Genomic DNA, 8,497 nt, shown 5'->3' on the forward strand with positions numbered 1-8,497 from the left:
TATTTTTACTAGAGACAGGGTTTCACCACGTCAGCCAGGCTGGTCTTGAACTCCTGACCTCAAGTGATTCACCCACCTTGGCCTCCTAAAGTGCTGAGATTACAGGCATGAGCCCTCATACTCATGAGCCCTCATACTCTACCTTTTTCATTCAGCCGACACTTGTAGATCTTAAGAGGCTTACCTTTGCATGTAACTTTAGGTTATTCTATTTTCACTGAACACCTCTCTAATCCACAGCCAGTAAAATGCAGGCAACCCAGTTTCGTATTTTACAAGGATATCGAGTTTGTGATGACTCTTCCTTCCTCCACCTTGTCCCCCACAGGGACTTTTTTGGTTATTCTTCCTGAGGCATAATACTTCAGTAACTCAGGTTTTTGCTTATTTTTACTCAGACCACAAATAAATCCACTTATGCATGTAATTCATCAGTTCATCTTACAACAATCTTAAAAAAAAAAAAAAACACAAACCACATGCATCCAATCACAGTTAAGAGAGTTGTGATAAATTCAGAATTTAAAACTCAGCAAAAATAAATAAAAGGCTCATTGGCTTTGCAGAGCTGTATATGCCTACAGGGTGGGTCCAAAGACCATGGTCCAGGTATATTTACATATTCCTAGTCATATATGGTTCAGGAGCAACCATCATAAAACATGACGATTACAATCGACCTGTCAAGGGATAGGTTACACGACAGCATACATTACGCCAGGTACTATTCTACCCATGGTTTATCTACTATTTTACTCCATCTTCACAGCAGCCCTAAGAAACTTCTAATATTACCTTCATCTTAAACGTGAATAAACTGAAGCATTGAAAGGACATAGCACTACTTAAGATCACAGTGGCAGCTCCAGATCTTAAGTCCAGATAGGTTGATTACGGAACTCCATGCTCTTATCTAAGATGCCATAGAATTTATATGTAACTTAAAAACTGGCTCTTAAGGTAAAGAGGAAGCTCTTTGAAGAAACTGGCTCTTAACTTCAAGAGGAAGCTCTTCCTTCAAAGACATCTGGTCAATCATTGTTTAAATGAACACTTCATAAAGCAAATATCCATCCATCTCTTGAAAAATGAGTTTTGAAAATTCTAATTTTCAAATGGGAGATTCGCTATAAGTAGAATGAGCTTCTCACCAACTAAGTCTATGGAACATAACTTAGGAACAGCTGCTGGAAGACCACCCAACTCAGGAGTTCCCAAACCTGTAGAATATCACTCTCCTGCCTCAGGCCTACCCCCTACCCCGCAACCAAGTAGCTGGGATTACAGGCACCTGCCACAGTGCCTGGCTGATTTGTGGAGCATCAGTACCTAGACAGAGCAATTATTCCAGCAGGGAAATTTTGATTCAGCAAGTCTAGGGTGGAGTTCCAAATTCTATTTTTTTAAAGCTCTCCAGGTGATTCTCTTGCCCAGTCAAGCTTGGGAACCTTTAATCTACTCTGTCTTCACAGTTTCAAGCAGGTCTCTTTCCAAGGAAAATAGAAATTGATCCCCTATTTTCTATTTCATAATCTCCCTTGGTTGCATACACCCAAAGCCTTGTGTTCCCAAGCCCTTACTGCCCCAAGTTCTAGCAAACCTCTTTTTCTCTCCTGATTACATTTGAGGCAATATCTTCCTGCCCTTTCTTCAGTAGAGAACCATGAGTCATCACCCTTGCATACACCCTGTGTCTGCATAACTCTCTAGGCCAGAAAAATTTACTGTATGTGGGAGAATCAGGAAGTTGTAAAATCCAAACAGACACAAAGAAATTCAAGATTCAACAAATACTGGTTGCCCCTAAACAAATAGGCCTCTGTTTTGCTACACTTATATTATACTACAACAGTAACCTCAAATGTAAAAACTGTGACTTAAGGTATCTTGTAGCATAGCATTCTTAATTGCATTAAGGAAAAGTGAGAATTAAAATGACCAGGTTCAAGCCCCAATGGGCAATTATCAATCATCACAAACTCAAATGAACTTCTTGATGAACTACATAGATTAAATCAAATAGATAGATACTCTAATCCAAGTTTTAAAAATGATCTTGGCAATTTCTCAACTTCCCACACTATGCCCAAATAGTTTGCACAGAAAATGACATTCAACAGCCAACAAAGTAAGGAAGCATGGCTAGGAGGCAATTTTCCAGGTCAGGACTTTATCCTCAGATGGAAAAGAGAGAGCATCGCAAAACTCTCACCTGACATGTGATGCACTTCCCTGTAGTGGCAGTGGCGGAGGAGACTGTTGTACAAGGATGACAAACAAATCTGCAGCTTGAATGGACCGCCCTGGTGACTTGATGCACGATGCTCCTGCAATGGTCCAGGGAGTGCAGGAGAGGAAATCCAAAATGAAAAACAGAATAAACTGCTTTAAAAAATAAGTCCACCTTAAGTGTCTATGCACTACGAATTTTAAGAACATCAAATCTGGCATTCTGTTGTAGGAGAACTACACAGATCTCAGCCAGCTCAAAAGGCAGGTCTAGTTTTACTCAACAGGGCTCAGAGGGAGGCCAACATACAAAAAGGTCATCCCTTCCATCAAATTAAGAGGATGGTCTCCCCACTTGAGCCAGCCGCCATCACTGTTTCTCCAATGATGCCACCCAATCATCTCATCAACACATGCTGGTAACCACAAGTATCAAGTGAAAATGGGCATGGATTGAATAGTAATTGAGCCAAAGCCTAATTTTAATGTGGCGTATATTATCCATCAACATGCAACTTGAAAGATTACCATGAAAGTGCACAGCTATTAGCATACCAGTCCAATGGAATAGAAGGATAAAATGCAGAAAAAAAAAGTGTAAAGTGTGCATATATTCACTAAACTTTCCACTAAACTTTAAATTAATTACCGAATGTATATCTCATTTTCATTTTGCCACAATTCCTTGTACATGGTTAAGTAAACATTATCCATTGTATGATGAATGAGTGAATGTGTGAATGAATGAATGAAAGAATGAATGAATGAAACTTCCATATACCTTTCCATCAGGGAGCTTGGTGCTTGTAGTAGTTTTTGTGAGGTAAAGACCTATACATAGAAATGGAAGAAGTTGAGGACTTGATTTGCTAAAATATTTTTTAGCCCTATCCCTTAAAATTCTGTTCTTAAATACTGATAATTCCCAATTATCCACATTAAACAACAACAACAAAAAAATCAGTAGCATAGTTACTATAAAATAATCCCCAAACTAGTGAATGTTGGACTGATTTTCAGTCTCTGATTACTGGAGCTGATCCGCACATTTGCTTAGGCTGACTTTAAATTTAGTTTGGGTTTCCTAAGCTCACGCCAGGTAACAGTAGGAAGGAGGAGGCCCAGGTTTATATTGGATGTCAGAAAGAAACTATTCTGGAGCTATGAATATGATCTCCAATGTGAATAATCTGTAAACAGGTAAGGGAGCCAATTATCCTTGGTACATGGCAACACATCTCAGTAGTCATGATTATTTTGATCCATACACACTCACTATTTTTAAGAGCATAGCCCAGCTGGAAAGGAAAATAACTTCCACTTCTTTCCAGCACTTTTCAAAGTAATGAACAGTAGCCAAAATATTCTTACTTCTAACTAATCCATTCACCAAGCATTTATTTAAGCATTGATTGCATGTCTGGGACTGATATGCAAAAGAAGTAATTCTTATAGTCCTTGGTTTCCCCACGTGTGATCTGTGTGTACAGAGAAGGAAGGTAAGCTGTTATACACTACAATGTCTTTTAAATCTTTAGAAGGCACAGTCCCTCCACCAAGAAGCTTGTTGAATTACAAATATAAATTATGGCGAAGTTAAGCAGAAGTTCAGAAAATCCTATTTAATCTTAGTACTTCCTTAAGTGTGTGGGGCGGGGGCAGGAGGGACAGCTGTGATTTCATCTCAAATTAAGTATCAAAATACTTGATTCTCAAACAAGGTACAGATATCATCAATATGGGGACAGTGCTTTTAATGAGCTCACAAGTTGGTAGAGTGTTTGCCTATATGACAATGTGTGTGCACACAATCCTATTTACATATCACCTGGCAGATAAGGTTTTATAGAGTCCAAATTACAGCCTCCTCCTAGTTTGCTGAAGTGCAGAGGGGGGTCAAACATGATGTAAATGCCACAAAAGATTACTTTACTCTCAAATGGATATGCTTTCTTATTTTAAAAATATTTGTGTAGCTACACTAGTTAGAATAATAAAGAGAGTTTACATAATTTGTATTCCATCAGAGGGACGAAGGCAAGAATACAACCAAGGCAGCATGAATTCACTACAAAAGCATAAAAGCAATATACAAGAAAATAACCTACAGGACGTCTATACAATGATATACACCAAAAAATGGAATATTCAGTATTTTTAAAACCCAGCAGAGCAACATAATACAACACTATTACTAGTGGAAGATTAACAAGAAAGATGGCCTAAACAAAACTGATGTAATGGTCAGTAAATACCAGGAGATAATGTGGGAGAGGGGTCCAAAATTAAGGGCACAAGCAAATTAGTGACAGAAAAATATATTTTCTTTGAACGTTAATGATAGCTGCTATAAGTTAGTAGCTATGATAACTGTCACTAAAAACTTCGGCTACCTCATTCAAAACTTGTGACGTTAAAGGGTAGCTAAGTTGTGGGGGGGGCAGTTCCTCTTAGCCCAAATCAAAACACCACAATCAAGGAAACCCCTGCCCTCTTAAGTCTCAAATTCTGAGCACACTACCATAAATTTTCTGAAAAGTAATTTGCAGGTAAAATACAATTTTTGCTTACATTGTGGCAATTATCATTACATTTTCATTACTCCACAAATGGGATGCATTAAAAGTTACAGAAAAATCAATGAAACATTTCTGCTAGCATGAAATATGTCAAACAAAATATAATGCTTGTTGCTTTTTTTTCTGTAATTGTTCTAAACATGGTTTGGTACATTTGGGACGGTACTAATGCATCATACAAATATTTATAGTACATTACCCCAAAAGTTCAAACTATGAGCATTATAAAGTATATTCCTATGCTGATAAAGACAAATATCCATAAATATCAGAAAGAAGAAAACAATTAAAAAACTGTTTCCACAAATAAAGATTTGTCTAAAACTATTTTTATTACTTCTATAATTTTAAGCATTCATATATTTTTTAAAATCTCAATCTAATTACAGCTCTTTCAGCCAGCATTTTAAAAATTCTCTAAAACTGACATTCTATATTGCTTCTTAAAGAAATTTTGAATGAGTAAATTTATTTTAATAGACAAAATTACATGAAAATAAAATGTGAACATAATTGATGACTAAAAATTTCTTATCTTAGAAAAAGCAGTTCTATATGTAAGGTCCTAAAACAGAAATTATTATTTCTGTTACCATTTCTACAATTTATTGCTTTCGATGCTTTTAACAAAATAAGGAGGGCCTGCTTCTGATAACCTTGGAAGTGTGACCGGAACTAAATCTGTTCTTTGAAGTAATTAAGCTGCACAGATCTAAATCTCTCACAGAAACTAATCATTCAAACTATTGAATTACTCTGAAAATATAAAGCAAGGAAAGTCAAATAATCCATCTCTCCCTTAAAAACGATATCCTGTCTTACTGCACTGTGTCACTTCACCAATGCAAGCATTTAAGCTGTTCAGATCCTAATCTATGTGTTATTTTCAGATAACTACAGTTTAAAGAATTAACATTCACTCCCACATTTACCTACTTACATGAGTTTCAGAATTTTAGTAAAATATGTTTATTGCTTAACTTTTAACAGGAAACAAAATGAGTGTTACAGTGTTAGTCATCAGAAACTGTCACTCAGGGTATGCACAAAAAAGTAAAATCCACTTGACATTCCAGAATGAAAAACAATAAAGGCGCAACATTATTCAAAAGAAATGTGAGTTCTTGGACTCTATAATGGCAACAAAAACAGGAGTCACAGTAATGTTTACCCGTATTTCGATAATCTCTTAGCACTGGCCTTTCCCAGGACTCCTAGACAACTGACTTAGGTATGTTGAAACTTACAGGCATTTGACACGTAATCTTGAGGCTAAAGAGTTTTTGTTTAATCTTCCTCTAAGTGTAAAAGACCATTCAGAAGCTCTGAAGTCTAGTTGTAACATTTTTAGCAAAGTATCACTTCTGTTTACCAAACCCTCTTAAAGTGAAATCCTGAAAGAAAGAAAAACACTCCTTTCACTGTTCCCAAGTACATTTTTTACACTTATTCTAACGTGAATTTGTGCACTGAAAAATATACGTTCACATTTTACTGCAAGTAAAGCATTTTTCTATATGTTGCAAAATAGAATCCAGGACCTCCAAGGCATTGTGTTAAACTTCTGTGCCTTATTGACATTCTTGCTTCCCATCTATTTACCTCCCAGAAATAATAGCTCATTTTAACCACAGCAATGCTTCATCTGACCAGGCCACAATGAATTTACCAACCACATAAACTCAGGAAATGGTAGAAACTCATAAACCCCCTGTGAATAGAGTTGAGTAGCTCTCTCAATCCTAGGCCTGGGGGAAAAAAATTTACCAGTTTAGCTATGTTGGCCATAAAATTGTAAACTGACTGGCAGTCACAACTAAATCAAGACATATTCTCAATTATCTTTTCTTTCAAATACCAGGTTATTAAAATGCTCCTCTCTCCCTCCCTCCCCCCGCCTGCTTACTTGGATTACCTGAGCAGCACAGAGCTTCAGCAATTAAAGAAACTTTTCCTTTTTGCCATAGTATTATTTCTCTTTGCTTAGCAGCCTTCATATAGTGGTGCCCTTATGCAAAGACTAGAATACTGCTTTCTAACTGTTCTCTAAATTACATCCTAAAATAAAGTACACGTTTATTGTGCAAAAGCACCATGCATTATCTGTCCTCTAGCCTATAGGCCTCTATCATTTCTGGCTTAGCTAAGGAAAAAAAAATCCTTTTAACTTACTATCAAAGATCATTCAAATCACAGCCAATAGATCCAAATTAAGAATGAATACATTCAGAATGTCTGCCTACTGTCAGTACCAGTTTTTGTTATGATGGCTGTCAAGTTTAAAAATGTGACAATGGGAATATATTTTCCGAATAAATTATTCCTCTGAGTAAATCCTTTAAAAATCCAACCATTGCCATGGGCAATTTAGGTTCCAAAGGATGAACGCTCTTCACACTTGAAAGGGTTAAGTGCCTGCATGGCCAAAGGCACCAGACTGCAAAAGAAATGTTGCTTTAGTAAGCTCTGAAAGGTTTCTAACAAGTACCAAATACTTGTTGATCTGTTCACAATAAACACCAGCAGGATTGTCAGGCTCCTTTCACTGTCTGGGGAGATGCATTTACATACTGCACCTTGGAATAACAGCTTGTTGGTCTCCTTTATAAAAGTTGAGTAGCTAGAAGCCTCCTTCAGTGTCTCCCATCCAAATGACTGAAAGAAGATGCAATTGAAATAGTGGAGTCTTTCGTCTAGCTTGGGCAGCATAAATGCTGTGCATAAAACACTTGGAGTAGTTCAGGCACAAGACAAACCCACCTGAATGGACCAGGAACACTGTCTGTTGCCATGGCAGCCTGATCTAATTACATGAGTGATCAGGGCTGGAGTAAGTGCACCGAAAACCAAACCACTGACAGCCAGCCAGGAGGTTCAAGGGAGCCCTTCAACCTCTGCTTTATGTAGAAGATGGCATTCAAGTCCATTTATTTGCGGAGCTGCTAAAATATTGACTGATGCATGCACAGTGAGAGGGCAATCAGAGGAGATTAAATGCTACAGCATTAGCCGTTATGGTGCAATCCCTTTCCAAGAGTTCCTGTGCAGGATTTTCTCTTCTCTCTGGTGGTTTCCTCAGGCATAAGCTTCATTCCAAAAAAAAAAAAAAAAAAAAAAAAAGCCCAAGTATCAAACTACCTTTACCCACCAAATAAACCGAACGGTGGGCTTAACAGGGGCTTCTAGGAACTGCAGCCTCCTAAAAAACCCAAGCAGAAATGTCTTAGCTAACACTGTTGAAAAAGTAGCTATGCCTAAAAATAACCACCAAGTAACTACCCACTGCTGTGTGCAATATATAACGATGATGTTTAAATATTAAAAACAGCCTGCATTATAAAACACAAATGTCATTGAGATGTGCACTACTAGATTGCCAAAGGAGAACTTATTTGCATACACACATTCCTGTGCATGCACGAATGTGCAGGCAGAAAGCCACTGTAAGGCATTAGTTTTTATTCTGTGGGTGTAATAGGGTCTTCTAATTTTGCTAATTGTATCCTGTGGATCTCACAGGGAAGCTCAGAATCTCTTCGGGGACAGAACCAGTTTGGAGGAGTCCCTACTGCACAGCATACGGTAAACAAAATAAAAATAGCTTGCCTTTCTTGTTAGCCACATCGCGCATTATATAACCAGCTTCTTCCGACCGGTTTTTTTTTCTTTTCTTTTTTTTTTTTTTTTTT

The 8,497-nt window shown here is 37.4% G+C and overlaps 1 protein-coding gene across 4 annotated transcripts in view; it reads right to left on the reverse strand.

The window, feature by feature from the left end:
* Window positions 1-8,497, reverse strand: part of ATXN1 (ataxin 1) — a 459,925-nt gene that overhangs the window by 449,447 nt on the left and 1,981 nt on the right. For 3 of the 4 annotated variants that reach the window (XM_017521362.2, XM_017521388.2, XM_037736012.1), the window contains exon 2: window positions 2,213-2,327. The exons of the other annotated variant lie outside the window; for it this stretch is intronic. The gene's annotated coding sequence lies outside the window, so the exon portion shown is untranslated. The remainder of the gene's footprint in view (window positions 1-2,212; window positions 2,328-8,497) is intronic. 4 annotated transcript variants of the gene reach the window in all.

The sequence above is a fragment of the Cebus imitator genome, unplaced genomic scaffold (assembly GCF_001604975.1).
Source record: "Cebus imitator isolate Cc_AM_T3 unplaced genomic scaffold, Cebus_imitator-1.0 Scaffold21, whole genome shotgun sequence".
Lineage (NCBI taxonomy): Eukaryota > Metazoa > Chordata > Mammalia > Primates > Cebidae > Cebus > Cebus imitator.